Below are 16,277 nucleotides of genomic sequence, written 5' to 3' on the forward strand. Positions count from 1 at the left end.
GAAAAAAAAATTAAAAGAATTTCTATTTTGCAAACGACAAATTCAGCCGATCAAATTTTTATACCGGCAATTAGTTGCATATTTGGATTAATCAGTTACATCATTCGAATATGGCGCTGATATGAAAGAGCCTGAATTAAACTAATTGCGTGACTTTCTGCGATCAATGCCCTTTTCTCTTCCAGCATTCCGCCGAGGTAACCGAGGCATGCTGCCTTCCATGAAAACGAAACTCCTACCAGGAGCCGCGGCAGAACCATAGAGTTTCTTACTATTACCTAGAGGGAAAGCTGGCGGCGCTGCAGTTCAGCCGCCATGGGCGCCCAAAGCATCATGGGGCGGTGAGCTACTTGTTGCGGGACAGTTGTATTTTTTGGGGAACACGGAGTGGCATTACTGAGATGCTTCATTCCAAAAACGCTGGTTGTGTGCCCGCGCGTACGTGCTGCTTCGGAGAAGAGTGGATATATGAGCTGCTCTTCAGGATGGTGTTGCAAATATGTTAATTGTGGTGGGAAAGGCGAACGGTAAGCGCAAGTCCATGGTTGATTTCTGAACTGTTATTCGCATGCTTAATTTCAGCGTGGGTAAGAAAAGGTTGTACGCGTCAGTTGCATGGTGCATAGAGAAACGTATATTTTTGATCCTAGGTCTCTGTTCTGTATCTCTTGACCAGGTGGGCTTATTACTGCTAGAATTCTAGAGGCGCTTGAGAGTGCTGTCCCGGAGTAGCCGATGGGTTTTCAGTCTTCGTATGGAGGGGTCGTGTAGCAGGTTTACTTTAGACAATACTTTTTGCTGAAGTTCGTAGGAACAGTAGACTTGTGGTTCGCGGGCATTTTTCAGCCTTTAATCTCTTCTCTCTTCTTTTTTGTGATACGTTGCATGTTTCGCGCACTGTTTCGTTTAATCCTGTGTAGCTGTTTTACGTTCAGTTGATTGCTTCATCCTTGAAATCAGGCAGCTTGTGGGCTGTACGACCTCAGTCAGCATGCTTGATCAAGCACTGATTTCCGCTCTCTTTAGCCTACTGAGGCAAAGGCTGATGCCAGTAAGGCTTTTGCCAACGCCCCAGCGTTTCCCGGGGGGAACCACGAGGAGGCGAGAGCGGCGGGGTACAACTGGACCCCAGGGCTCGACTTCTCCTGCCCTTCCCCCCAAAAATTTTTCGCTGTGACCACAGTGGCCACGTTGTCAGTCTAGGTAAGTGGCAAGGCAAAAGCGTTAAAACACGGTCACGTAGTAGGAACACTTCACGCACTCACTTCACTTTGAAGGAACACCACACGCACTCACTCTTGTAATTTTGCAGTGTCGCCAGTGCACAACCTGTAAACAATGTCACAAGCAGAGACCACTTCACAGCATCCACTCTGAGTCCACACAAACGGCCTGGCATAAATGTCAGTTGTCAGTTTTTACATTCGCTCAATCCACACAGGTGCCTTGGCAAAAGTGCCAGTTGTCATTTTTTTTTTTTTTTACGTCCACTCAGTCCACAGAAGTGCCTTGGCAGAAATGCCAGTTGTCATTTTTTTTAACTCTAAACAAACAAGTAAAATGTGCCCAAGTGAGATGCCTTAACTTAAGGGCCTTTGAGGAAGAATGAACTATGGATGCTGCACACTGTGCAGTAGTTATTTGTCAAGCCTAAATCATTGTAACAAAAAAAAAAAATGCCACTGATTCAGAAAGCACATGTGCTGGCCATATTCACTGGTGTGCAAAAAGCACGCGCTTTGTGAAGAGATGCCTGAGGTAGGTGCCACGGTTTTTCTCGGTGACATGGCGGGCAATCTCTTTGAGCCGTAATGCAATGTACTTTTTTTGAACCACTCTTGTCAGGGTGATCACATGGTGCGGATCCTCAGCATAGTGTGCACATTCTTGCAACATGTGCTTGTGATGCTGCACAAATTCTCTGAAAGCTTTTAGTGTGAGCTCATTCACGCTGTGCTTCTCAACATGTGGTGTTTGCTGCAGCATCCTTTCTGCAGCATGCATTGCAGCATGCACAAAGCGAGATGGCTCAATGAGGCCGCCCTGATTCTTAATTAAAGTTAGCAGACTGCTTATGCTGTCAGATACTAGCAGTCCAGCGCAGTCAGTGCAATGGAGTGTGCTGCTGATTGCCCTGACAACGTAGCCGCCTATGTACTCGACGACTTTGCTTTTGAATTCACTCAAAGCAAAGTAGTCATGCTCAAGCAGTGTCTCTGGCAGTGCAGCTATTGGCAATTGAAATTCATAGCTGCTGTCTTCCGTGCAGGGCCTGATCGGTTGTCCCTGGCTCCTGGACAAGCAAATGCCTTCCAGCTCTGTGGAGACGTTGCAGTTCTGCGAGGCAACTACAGCTGCATGCACAATTGTGCTTCGGTAGGCATGCCGGAACTGAGCAGGTGATGGGTTGTTGCTCCAGCCGCCGCGTTGCCTGATGCAGCTGAAGTACATTTCCAGGGGGTCCTGCGTGAGCCTCCTCGTGCAAATGTACCTGCAAGCAACATAGTGGGCAGTATGTGAAGAATGCAGTATTTTTGTGAATGCCCCATACTCTTTGTTTGGTTTATCCTTTCTGTTCTTTTATTCTTAGCCTTCGTGTGTAGGGTAGCAGAATCTACCTGAGGTTGGTTGATGTCTGTGTCGTTCCTTTACCGGTCTCTCTGTGTTTCTGTACTTGTGGGAGACAAATCGTGATTGACGTTGGAAACACCTGGCTGAGGGCTGCTCCCCCAACCTGGGAGACGATTATATAAAAAAAACTGCAAACACTAACTGCGTTTCACATGTTTGCACATTGTCTTGTGCGGTACACACCTCAAGAAGTTGCTAGGCAATGAAAGCTGCCTCCTGCTATGATAAGTTTTGCAGCTGTGTGCCATTTAAAACAGCTTTCAGACCCCTGTATTCCAAGTTAATGGAAATGATCAACCATGGAGTGATGCTGCCTGGATGGCTCAGAAGTTCATAATTTAAGTCTGCTTGGGCATGCAGTATCAGGTTGTGGTGTGTGGTATCCCCACATTCTGTTAGTAGTTTTAATATTGCAAGTACTTTGACTGCTATGCATGGGGCCGCATATATGGTGTAAGGGAGAACCCAACAAAACAGCGATAAAAAGTGTGGCTTTTAGCCAGGTGTATCCGCTGTGTGCATAGTCATGATGGTAAGTGAACAGTGAAGGCAAGGCAGGGTATCTTTAAGCTGTTTAGTAAGATTGCTAATACTGACTCATTGTTTGCCTTTTGAATGGTAAAAGGATTTTCATTGAGTGCAGGCATTCGAAGGAGCATAAAAAAACATACGCTCATTGGCTGACTTAGTGATGGTGGTTAAGAAAGGGCTATCTTTGTGCTCAGATTTTTTTGTAGCAAAACTAGATTTGTAACGAAATTCAAGATATTTCCATTGTCAAAGGGAATGCAGTATTCTTTGCGTAAATCAACCATTCCCATTTTTTTTTTGCCTAACATCATCCAGTGCAGGGTGGGAGAGTTGATGTGGTGTGTAATATTACTGTCCAGTGAGTGTGTGCTGAGAAAAGGGTAAGTTAAGTTTCTTGCACAAAATGATGTCCAAAAATATTTGTGGACTATGCATGCACCAAATTGCCACCATTGCAAAGGCAAAGTGTTTAATGTGTTGTGCTGATATTCCTATTATTCAGTTTGCTTTGTGTGTACAGCACTAACAGTATCAGGAATCACATTGAGCACTGCTTATCTCTGCTTGATGCATGTGGTAATGGAAGAGGCAAGAGATTGCAGCATACGATTAGTGCCGTGAATTTAGGTAGTGACTAAAGTTACACAAAAGCTTGACAATGTTTTGCACAACCAATGGACAGCATCAAATTTTGTGTTCTTGTACTGGATAGAGGAAGCTTATTTGAAGCGACACTGTTTCCAGCTTGATGTTCAGTTTCGGCATGGAAAATTATTGCTTACCTCCTATAGCACAGCAGCAGTACACATAGCAATAAACTCTTTTCGACCAGCACAGCATTTTTATGTGTTTTAGGCAAACCTTGTTGCATATGTATGCACTGTTAGCTGTCAAAAAAACATTTCTGCATGAGTAAGACTTGTCTTCTTTATTTACGTATAATAATCTCTGTTTCTTCAATACAGCTTAAAGTGCCTTAAAGATAACAGCTTAAAGCTTACAGCTTAAAGATAAGCGAGCAAAAAATGTGTGCTGCTTGTTTACTGCCTCAATCGCACATACAGTGCTGAGTATCTTAGTATGGTCTGTTTCTTGGTCTTTTCTATTAATTGCTGTTAGAGTCACACCACTGTGTAATACATATGTATGTAATAAAGTTGTTGTCAAGTATTAAGTTACAGTGTGCAATAATTTCATTGTGGGTACCATATCATAGGACCAATGTTAAGTCTAATTGCTGACGTTTACATGAGGCTCACAAAAATGAGCTACCAAATGGTAAAAAAAATCAACATGTGTGCATGAATTGTTGCATCATGAACAGACTAAACATTGTCAGTTAGCTTTTGTGTGGATATAGAATGTGTGATTGTTGCATAGGTGTCTACTCACCTGCACAGTTTAGCATCAAAGAGCGTGCTTGCCAGTTGTGACACGCTCTTCAGTGTGAATGCTAGTGCAATCACGGACATGCGCCTGCCGTCTTGAGCTACTGGACTTCCATTTGGCAGCCGAAGGTCCATTAGCTGTTTCCCTGCAGCCTCCATCACCTCTCCTTGGTACTGCAACGTTGATGGCCGCAATGGCGCCTTGAACCCTTTGGCAGTTGGGTTGCAGGAATTTAAGTGATCAAATGCCCTGAAAGGCAATGGTAGTTACTTGGTTAGCTTGCTGCGCATCCTTGTGCATCAATACAGACCGAAAGAATTCTTCATCTGCCTGCAGCATAATAGGACGAATATGAAGTCATTTTCACATGCAATAGCAGGTGTCTCATTTCCCTAGGCATTTGTACATTAAGCACATTTACAGAGAGGTTAATGTGTACTACGAAGTGCAGGCAAAACGCAAGTTTTGCTTAAATATTTGCATTGCATTATTGGCAGTAACCTTAAACAGGCACAATCTCATTGTCCCACTGACACAAGGTTTGTGTAGTTTTGTCCCCTGAGGTGCTTCACTGATCCTTTTGTAGGTGGTGGCACCTGCGGCACCACGTCATGCTTTCAGCCACAGGAGGACCAAAAGAGGCTTTGCTGAAGTGAGCATAACTGAGGTATGACTGGCTTCAGGCACATAACCTGTCATGGTATCAGTGCACAATGTAAATCAAACTCTGTGCATGCATATTATACATTAACATATTATAAATACCCTTAAAGGCCTAATGTTTCTCCTACAAGTGACTGTAAATAAGTCATTGAGATGCAGTAAAGCTAGTCATAGGGGTTTCGAAAAAGTAAGAGCTATATACTGGGGTATTCCTACTGTATGTGTTTCAAAGGAAATAAAAATGAAAAGTGCTGCAAAAAAATCTCTGCAAAAATTAAATGCATATAGATAAATGTGACTCCAATATGAATCGAATAATTGTATGCCCTGACTGAGAATGAAAAGATTCAGTCAAGCAGCTTGTACTTTTGTTAGCTCCATACATGAATATTTCATGCGAAATGCACAATAATGTGACCCATCGAAGTGCACGACATAACACTCCAATCCGATGCTATCACCTACGGGGAAAAGTGGTAATACCTATAGCTACTGGTGCAGTCACTAATGCAATTCTGGCTGAGCACAGTTGCATTTACCTGAACATGCTCTGCCAGTTTCCCAACTGTGTAAACGTTTTGTTTTGAGCGTATTTTGCACATGCAGAGGGCTTGTGTTCATGAGAATATTGAATGCTCATTGATCTCGCAGGTGCTGGAAACTGTTGTCTTGCACTGCTGTCGCTGGTGCGACATCCTGTGATAACTACAGAATTTGTCGTCGAAGCAACAAGTGCTTACTCTAAACAGACCAGGTGGGCAGTGAACATGTTGAAGCACCAGAGCTGTAAGAGCGCACTGGCATGCCATTAGTGCCTTGCCTGCTTTGTGTGACGAAACCCGAATACAAATCAAGGACTCGTGCAAAGAGTAGGCTTCCTCTCTCACTGGAACTGGTATTAGTTGCTGTACACTGCTGTGTAAGGTTGCCAATTAGCATGAAACCATTATGCCAAAAGTTTTTTTTTGCTGTTGCACTTCTGTCACCATTTTGTCGGTGATTGCTGCCTTATTTTACTGTGTCCTGCTTTTCCACAAACTTCTATTTCCAGATCTCGAATGTTTTCATTTTGGATGCTTTCTTGACCCGCACAATCTGTGGATACGAGCAAAGAGACTTAAACATTTTCAGCATTTCAGTGCCTGTCCAAGTCATGACCCTTGTAACATTGAGAATTATGCCTCAAGGCAAATAAAAACAATGTTTTATTGATTTGTGTATTCTTGTTCCACGTGGCTCAAGTCATTTAGGGGTTTTGCGTACCTTACATCCAGAAAATGCGTCATGCATTAGCCTAATGTGTACTCCATTGTTCACAGTACTTTACAAAATACATGCAAAGCAGCCCACTGCAGGTCTTACCGATCAACCATGGCGATAAACTTGGCCGTGCCACTGCAGTCAGAAAATTCTGGGAGCTGCAGCCTCGAGGCGAATTCCAGTGCCTTGCTGACAGAGCTACTGAATGTCTGTGCAGCTAGTTTAACTTTCATCACCTGTTGAAGGAAACAAAAGCGGGTCTGTTGAACTAGTGCTGGAAACGTTAAAGGGGTTGCCTCACCTGTCGATAGTATTCGATGTGGGCTCTTGAAAGCTTGTTGGCTGCACGCAGCCCTTCCTTATCCTGCAGCTCGTGGAGGCGCACAATGTGCTCCCACTGGATAGTCTGTGGAGTAGAGGAACACAGGGTTTTGGGTTCTACTAACTTTCTTTGCATTTACCAGCTTTCTTGAACACTAAAACTCTTTTTTTGTAGGTTCTGTTTTCTTTTTTTTTTGCAGTTGCAGTGTATAAAAAGAGCTGCATGTTATTTTACTGGTGTAGCATCTTAACATAAAGCAGACTTGAAATCTTAAATAACCTTCTGTGACTGTATAAGTTTTCATTTCACTTTAGTTTTCCTTACTTGAGTGTAGCCATGCTGCATTGGCTCAGTAGTAGGGGTGGCCAATTACTGATTCGGGCAACTAGTGGCTGATCTCAACCATGGTGGCTTTGTTTCGATGGAGGTGAGATGCAAGACTCCTTTGTACTGTGCGATATCAATGCACGTTAAATAATCCCAGGTGGTCAAAATTACCTGGCATGCTCTACTACAGCGGCCTTCATCACGTCACTTTGGGGTGTTATACTCCATGAATTAAGAGTTAAGTGGTGGAGTGAAGGTGACCTTTGCACAGGGATAGCTGAGTAGAAAACACCGCTCAAGTGATGCTAAGGGGAGAAGTGGGGATCAGAGGGCGCAAATTGCAGAAAAAGTTTTTTTTAGAAAACTAAGCTTTTCGCCATCTAGACTAGTCATTCTATGTTGTAGTGAAATATGGCAATTAAAACCTAATTCTAAATGCTCCAAATAAATATATGGGCAATGTAATATACATGGGCATTGTATGCTAGATTAGAACTATCGAGTTTGTTTTCTCAAAGCTTTGTTTTGAACTTATCACCTTGCTCGTGGAAAGCATAGCACAGTAATGGGTGCACGATTTTAAATGCTGTTTGTTTTGCTGTAATTCCTTAAATGTACTTTTCATCGAGACAATCTAAGATTTGCCGTCTAGACTCGTGTTTTTTTTTTTTTAATAACCACTAATTATGCCATTATGTACCCTAAACATTAAGAGAAGGTGCATACTATGTCCTTAAAAAAAAAAAAAGACCAGAGAAATTAAAAATTAATTTAAGAAAGTCTTATTTTAGACCACACTTCTTAGTAAATATTGAAAGTATGTGCAGACCCATAGCTCATTTTGTAGTGCAACGCTTTTCACGAGCAAGCAATGTATGTACAACATAAAAACAATGATAAAACAAAAGAACTACTGAAGATATCACTGTGAAACTTTATATCTGATTGTTTGATGCTATTTCAAGCCATTATGCCAAATTTCAACACTCTAAATTGAAAAATAGAAAAGTTCACCCTCAATCTCCTCTTCCCCCCTTAAAGAAGCACTGAGGTACAATCGCAGTTGCCTTATGTCTATTTATATCCACATGGCTATGGTGAACAGGTTTCTTTCATTGAAAGAACAATTTATAAGCTAAGCGAGAACAGATTTTGAAATGCAAGCCACAGGTCATTTTTTTCTGAAGAAGAAGGCATGCTATCAACTACAACTTTTGGATCATTACATACTTTTATTACTGATGGATGCCTGTTGCCAGAACAGTTACACCTCTCTTCCTTTAAAGTATTCGACATTACATTATGTAGAGTGATTAAAATGAGCGCTACCACTTCCATGCGTTGTTTTAGAATATTTTTCGTGATGGCAATCATGATCCAAATTCAAATGAAAGAATATTTTTTCTTGGCGTAAAAGTAAAATGTTCATCTACTACACTTTTATTTTACGAGCAGCCACTGTCTTTAAGCTATATGCTTTAATAGCCTGGTCATGCCATATGAACAAAGCCATGGCACAGTTAAGGGCATTCACATGATGTTCCGTTTTTGTCTTTCAGACATCCAAGCCTGATGTGACTGTTGTTCCTTATGGCTCAATCATTTACAGAATTATATTTCTCCTCACTGTCCTTAATCTCCATCTTTCGTGAGTACAGCTTTGTGAGTAGCTTTAGTTTGTGTACCAAACTATGACCTGCAGGTCATTTAATATTTTGTATGCGCATTATATGGGCTGTTTTAACACGACAGCATTAAGGCTCCTTTTCTGCAAAAAAAATTCTAGCATCACTGTTGCCAGCATTGTGAGCGACAAAATCATGTGCATGCCTCTGATATGATGCTGGGCGAGTTGGTGAAGCATTCTTTTGAAACACAGCGCTGGCGGACAACGGACGAGAATTAAGACACATAATGCGCTGCCACAGCAAGACACACAATGCGCATGTCTCGCTGTGTGTCTTCATTCTCGTCCGTTGTCCGCCAGCGCTGTGTTTCAAAAGAATGCCTCTGTTAGTTGGCAGGTGACATGGGCGGGCACTCATCAGTTTGTGTGATGTCACAAGACATGGCCGAGTTGGCAGGAGATGGGAATCAAGCCCAGGCCCCTTGGATCCCCAGTCAGACACAGGCACATCTTTGTCAAAGTGGCGCATCATATCTATGTCGGGTGGATGCTAAGATAATATGGTAGCTTATGACTCTATGCTAATGAGTATGTGTGAGCTAACAGAGGCAGGAATTAAGGGATTAGTAATTGAGCAAGTAACAAAGTGTATGTACGCATACAGGGACCCGCAAGAGGAGCTGCAGACGAGAGCCATTAACCCTGTCGCGTCATACTCTTAAAGGCGGAGCATAAGTGCCCTCCATTTTTTTTTTCTTCACAACTGAATACACTTTTCAGTTTTCTCATGGCTAAAATGTAGTATTCCTTACCCCATAGTCGCTGCTGACCAGAACACCTTTGTCGCCAAGCAGATTTCTCAGCAGCTTTATGCCGTGGCAGGCATCAAAAAGCAAGAAGATTTTTTGGTGCTGATCTTCTGGGTGGGGAAAAAAGGTCTTCAGGTGATTGTACGACTGCTCGTGAACCTGGCAGCCAAGCAGCTTCGCCATTGACACATTTGCACTCAGACAATCGCACACAACAGCCACTACTGTCAGCCCACAGTCGGTTATGCACCGTATAGCATCGAGGAGCAAGTTCTTGAGCTCTTCACCGGAGAGGCCAGCATTGAGAAAGTAGCCAAATGGCATCTTCCACGGTCCTGCTACACCAACCGCCATGAACACAAGCGCTTCTGTTGCTAACGGCGCATCAGCTACATTTTCACGGTCTTGAAAGTGCCCCAGGTCCACATAGCCGATGAGACGGCCACTGGAAGCATCAAGCTCACAAGCCTTTCTTATACTCATGCCATCGAGTACAATGGAGCACAGGCGTTCCCGCGGTGAGTCTTGCTCATGTTTGGCCTTTAAGTTATTAAGCACCTCAGCAGTGAAGCCTGGCCAACCACTGACAACTTGTAGCCACTGCCTGATAGCCTGTACACTGGGCATAGGAAACAGTGTACCCAGGTAGTCGTATGCCCGTGGAGAATAGTAGTATAGTGTGGAAGAAAATTTCTTCATTTCTTCACTGTATCTTCTCCGACAGGAATGCTCTGTTGCTGCATTTTCACTCCACCCTTTCAAAATCTCTTGTGGCAGATTCTGAAACTCTTCAAGCTTTTTTTCAGCTTCTTGAGAAATCAAATTTTTCTTCTTCATCTCCTCAATGACATTCTGTAATGTTCCACTTTTTTTTTCGTATCTGATTGTTTTTTCATGCAGCACTTTGAATTTCTTTCGGGCAGATGCAAGATTTTTCTCAAGCAGCTTCACCCTGTCATCGGTTAGTTCTTGGCTGTATGTATGGTCATGCTTTCCTGGTGGCTGTTGTGCTGCTGGTGGGGAGATTGCAGCATGTGGCTGGTCTGTTGAGCGTGATGGTGTTTTGTCTCCCTGTGCGACAGCACATCCACTGGGTTGCGGTGCTTCCTGGCAGAGAAAAACATGTGTGTTAAACTTTCTTGTGTGGCATTGTCATACATCTTTAAAATCTCTGTTATAAAACCATTGTCGCTTGTATTTAAAAAGGCCAAGCAGTTGCCTCAAATTCAGTCTCAAGTCATCCCACACAACCCAATCCCTCTGTAAAATACCTGCCGAGTGTGCTCAGTGTTTTTAAATGCTAGTGGTAATATTTATTGTATCAGTCCCCCACACCCATGGCATCTATCTATAGTAAGTTACATCACACTTCCTGATTAGCACTGTGCCTGCACTGCATCATCTTGGCAGTGAAGATGCATTTCATCTTTTACTGTTTGCCGAGCCAAGAACTTGTGTACCTGAAATTACCTATCCTCTATGTTGTGTGCTTGCTAATTGATGAAATCGGTGAAAGGGATCGGTTCTGGGTCCAGTACTATTCAATATCTATATAAACGATCTCCCAGAAGCTCTCGATCCCTCTGTGTCCGTAAAGCTGTTTGCGGATGATTGTATTATATTTAAGTCTATCAAATCTGTGTCTGACCAGCTTACTTTGAATGCAAATCTACAATATTTAGCTAAATGGTGTAATGAATGGGAAATGGTTATTAACTTTGACAAAACAGTTTCTCTTTGCATCTGTAAAAAGACCACGCAACATAATTTTTTATACAACATTAATAACATTGCAATCAGAGCTGTAAAAGAATATAAGTATCTAGGTGTCACAATAACGTCACGGCTCAAATGGACGAAACACATCGAAAATATATGCTCCTCCACCCGCAAAAAGCTAGGATTTCTGAAGCTTCGGATGAGCGGTTGCCCTAGTGCCCTAAGACTGAAAGCATATAAATCTATTCTAAGGCCCAGTCTCGAATATGCCTGCATTGTATGGGACCCCTACACGGTAGATGACATCCAAAAACTAGAAAGAATGCAACGTCTTGCGGCACGATTCATTTACAACCGTTACAGGCGCCTAGACTCTCCTTCCGCCATGTTGAAACTCGCAGACTTAGAACCACTGGCAGATAGAAGGAAGAAAGCCCGTCTCAACTTCCTTCATTCATTATACTTTTCTCGACTTGGTATCCGACCTGAAAATTACATCGTTAATGATTCCACACGAGCCTCGCGCCATAAGCATGCCCTTAGCCTGAAACCTATTTTTGCACGCACAGATGCCTACAAGTTTTCTTTTTTTCCGAGAACAGTTTCTCAATGGAATGCTCTACCGGAGAACTCTCCGTTGTTTTGTAATCATTCTTGATTTTCACTGCGGGTTTAGTAGCTGTGCTGTAACCGCGTTCTCAATTGTACTTTTGCGTTGCTTGTTTTGTTGTATTTATATCGTTCGTTACTATCGCACCTGTTTTGATTTTCCCTCCTGTATGTATTTCCCTCTCCTGCTTGGACATACAGCATGTCCGCAGTATTCAATAAATAAATAAATAAATAAATATGTGTGTGTGTGTGAGTGCATACTTACCTGTGTGCCTCGAGTGCAGTGAGGAAACTGCGATGGCACTGCGCCTTCATGCAGCAAGCGTTGGTGCCCAGGTCTAAAATCGCTTGCCAAGAAGTGAGCCGAGCACAGTTTTTGGTATCTGCTGGGCCTGAAGTCCGGTTGCCCCATTGCTTGCAACCATTTAGAAAGTAAGGCGGGGTTGTCCAGTGGGAACCTGTGCATTGAAAACATTTGCTACAAGTGAGGATGTGGAAAAAAAAAAAAAGTTTCCGTGATTTTAAACTTAACGACTGGCTACTGTCACAACTGCAAATTTCTCGTTTCGACACCTGCTTTTTAGAAGCGCAGAGTACTTCGACAAGCGACAGTTATGTTACCTGCAGTTGAAATTTTCCCGCCGATTTCGAAGCCGGTCGGTGGCCGCCCATTGCATGCAGACACGACGTCATGATTTCACCGAAATACCAACACGCTGCGCAATTGTCAACATACTCGCCCGACACTCACTTGTGGTAGGACAGGTTTCCCCTTTGCACTTCATGATTCTCTTTGCAGAGTCCGTACGCGCAGCGCCAAGACATGGTAAGAGCCGTCAAACGGCCCGCGCGCAGACGACTTTGGCGCGAACGCAGTGTGCAAAAACCATAGTAAGGAAACCGCGACGACACACGACGCCAATAAAAGGTTTCACTTTTCTGAAATGCTATTAAAAAACCTCTTAAAGTATCTAAACAACAACATTTTTTTTGAAAACATATTTTCTTTTAAAAATGCGTTTGTTAATTACGAAATATTAGTTTTTATAGTGTTCTTTACTTGGCCAATAGGAGAGCGAGTCGTCTCTTATTTTTGGCAAACTTTGCACTTAAATTCTTTTCTGCTCGTTTGTTGCAATCGTTAGACAAGATTTTCAATGTTAGGACGTTTTTAGTTATCAAACAGCTTTATTTTTCTATTATTTTTTGGCCAAAAGTTGCAGTTCCGCAACAAGTAGCTCACCGCCCCATGATGCTTTGAGCGCCCATGGTGGCTGAGGTGGTCACGTGGGGTCTCCATGCAAACTCCCATAGACGGCTTGCCAGCTTTCCCTCTAGGTAATAGTAAGAAACTCTATGGGCAGAACGACAGGCCTTAAGGTCGATCCAATCCAATCCGTCAGCCACCAGTTCCGGCTATGGTTTCGGCGCGGGCTGCACGGTGCACAACAGCGCGATCTTTGCGTAGTTTTTCGTGGCATCGTGCTTCTTCCGACCTTTATTTTTGCTACAGTATGCGGTCTGTTTGTTCTGTGGTTGCTTGGCTGTGCTATAAATGTGATCAATCACCTATGCGCTCGACAAGACCTACCTCTGCACCTGAAGCTGTCGTGAAATAGCCCCGACGGGCTGATCCCGGGCTGGCGTTGCATATGTCTCCTCGCCCAACGCCGCCTCTCCTCCTCCTCTTCTCTTCTCCGTTCCTTCTTTCACGCGCGCGGCGGGGGGGGGGGGGGGGGGGGGGGGGAACAGGGCTTCCTTCTCTTACCACCACCCTCTCTCCTCCAGAGCCTCATCGCATCTCCAGCTCTGCGTGCTACCACGGCGCTCTCGCGGGCTTGCTGCCGCCGGCCTGGCGTTGCATAAGTCAATGCTCACGCGCGCTTCAACGAAACGTCTTGATACTGCTACTCGGGGTTCAACAGACCCCTGCGATGACAAAACGCCGGCTGTAAGCCGCCCTAGGCTAATATCGCATCTCCAGCGCTGCGTGCTACCACGGCGCCATCGCGGGCTTGCTGCCGCCGGCCTGGCGTTGCATAAGTCAATGCTCACGCGCGCTTCAACGAAACGTCTTGATACTGCTACTCGGGGTTCAACAGACCCCTGCGATGACAAAACGCCGGCTGTAAGCCGCCCTAGGGTTCAAAAGCGCGCGTGATCATTGACTTATGCAACGCTAGGCCGGCGGCAGCAAGCCCGCGAGAGCGCCGTGGTAGCACGCAGCGCTGGAGATGCGATATTAGCCTAGGGCGGCTTACAGCCGGCGTTTTGTCATCGCAGGGGTCTGTTGAACCCCGAGTAGCAGTATCAAGACGTTTCGTTGAAGCGCGCGTGAGCATTGACTTATGCAACGCCAGGCCGGCGGCCGGCGGCAGCAAGCCCGCGATGGCGCCGTGGTAGCACGCAGCGCTGGAGATGCGATATTAGCCTAGGGCGGCTTACAGCCGGCGTTTTGTCATCACAGGGGTCTGTTGAACCCCGAGTAGCAGTATCAAGACGTTTCGTTGAAGCGCGCGTGAGCATTGACTTATGCAACGCCAGGCCGGCGGCAGCAAGCCCGCGAGAGCGCCGTGGTAGCACGCAGCGCTGTAGATGCGATGAGGCTCTCGAGGAGAGAGGGTGGTGGTAAGGGAAGGATGCCCTGTTCCCCCTCCCCCCCCCCCCCCCCCCCCCGCCGCGCGCGTGAAAGAAGGAACGGAGAAGAGAAGAGGAGGAGGAGAGGCGGCGTTGGGCGAGGAGACATATGCAACGCCAGCCCGGGATCAGCCGGAGCCCTCAACTCGCGCGGCTAATTCCCACTCCTCTTCAAAGTTGCGGGACGGAGTATTTTATCATCTTGTTAATTTTTAGGGCATCGCTAGGTTCACTGTGCCTATATAAAGAGTGACAACGCGCGAAAGGCAGACCATAGGAAGCACGTGTAGTTCGCAGTGGTTCGCAACGGAAGCTTTGCGGCTTTCTGTGCACAGTCGCGTACAATGCTGCGCAGGTTAGTGCCCTAAGGCCCATGAAAATAAATAAAGAACAGATACATTGTCAAACATGGTGTGGAAAAGTGAGAGCTGTTATTGCCTTATACTTATTGAGGTGTTTGTTAAAGTGCATTGTCTTTTATACTTGCAGCATTAAACACTTCTATTAATTGGTTCCAATATGTTTTTACTTGGGCTGCTGCATTGTGCCATTTATTTCACATGACTGATGTTTGCCGCATTCTTTTTATTTCAGAAATCCTGTGGGTGGGAAGATTATGGATGTGTGTCCCAAGCTTGCCACATTTGAAGAGTCACATTTAAGAAATTTTCCGAATATAACCCATTGCTCTGCTGATGTATCATCAACCACAATAAAATATGCGTGCTATGCATCAAATTGTTTTTGGTTTTATTGCATCGCGCGGAGTGAAAAAAGCACGCATGCACCATATATGCGAATATTCGAGGAAGATCCGCCAATGGACGTACTCAACTGGATGTCCGTCGGCGGGCGAACCGTATACCTTTGGCCACCTTTCGGACGGCCGACGGACGTCTACCGGCTGTTTGCGGATATTCAGCGGACGTACAGAACATCCGAAACAGACCTCTGTCGGCCGTCCGAAGGATATCGGTGGTTGCTTGGGAATGAAACAAACTAGATAACAAACTAGATGCAGCATCAGTATTCTCTCTCTAGACTTTTTGAGAGCTGGATTCATTCCTTCTAAATAATTTAAACATCGCAACTTGCCTGAACTGCGCGGAACCGGTGAAAAATTGTAGTCGAGTGCACGCACAATTTTCGTCGAGGCGGTGTCTGTCTTCCTTCCCTTTTTCACTCCCTCCTTTATCACTGCCCTTACGCAGCAAACCACAAACCTCCCATAGATGTCCAGATTAAGTCTGAACGTCTATGTACCAAAGCAAAATCTCTCAGACGCCTTATCTACCAACCTTTTTTCGTGGAAAAGCTGGAGACGTACCCACGACATTATATCTGCCTTAACCTAGACTCCTCGTAGATATTGCAACGGATAATCTCCGTGAAGACGACGCAGAGGAAGTGCCCGGTGTGTGCGCGCTTGCCGCTCGAGGCTAGCTGTGATCTGGACCCTGTGCTCCGGTCGTTCTTGTGGTCGTCCTTGTGGTGTGTCCTTGTGGTGTGGTCGTCCGACATAGACTTCGGGCCACGTAACATCTTTGGTGGAGGTGCGGGGTAAACGATCTCCACGCCACGCAGCTCCGAAGCGGTCGTCAGGCCGGGGCTACTACCATCATGGCTCCACCCGGCGAGACACGAACCACTCCCTCTGCTCCCTTCGTGGTCATGGCTCCTCCCCGTGACCCTGGTACCTTTTCTGGGAACGACGGCACCGATGTCGACGACTGGCTCAGCCTATATGAGC

At 45.0% G+C, this 16,277-nt stretch overlaps 1 long non-coding RNA gene across 1 annotated transcript; it reads left to right on the forward strand.

Annotated features, from left to right (window-relative positions):
• Positions 1 to 326: 326 nt before the first annotated feature.
• On the forward strand, positions 327 to 6,434 carry LOC149334758 (uncharacterized). The gene is made up of 4 exons (XR_016284801.1): positions 327 to 527; positions 2,270 to 2,512; positions 5,138 to 5,218; positions 5,866 to 6,434. It is a non-coding gene; the product is annotated as an uncharacterized LOC149334758 (long non-coding RNA).
• Positions 6,435 to 16,277: the final 9,843 nt, after the last annotated feature.

Source organism: Amblyomma mixtum, chromosome 8, assembly GCF_055824585.1.
Source record: "Amblyomma mixtum isolate Tamu chromosome 8, ASM5582458v1, whole genome shotgun sequence".
Taxonomy (NCBI): domain Eukaryota; kingdom Metazoa; phylum Arthropoda; class Arachnida; order Ixodida; family Ixodidae; genus Amblyomma; species Amblyomma mixtum.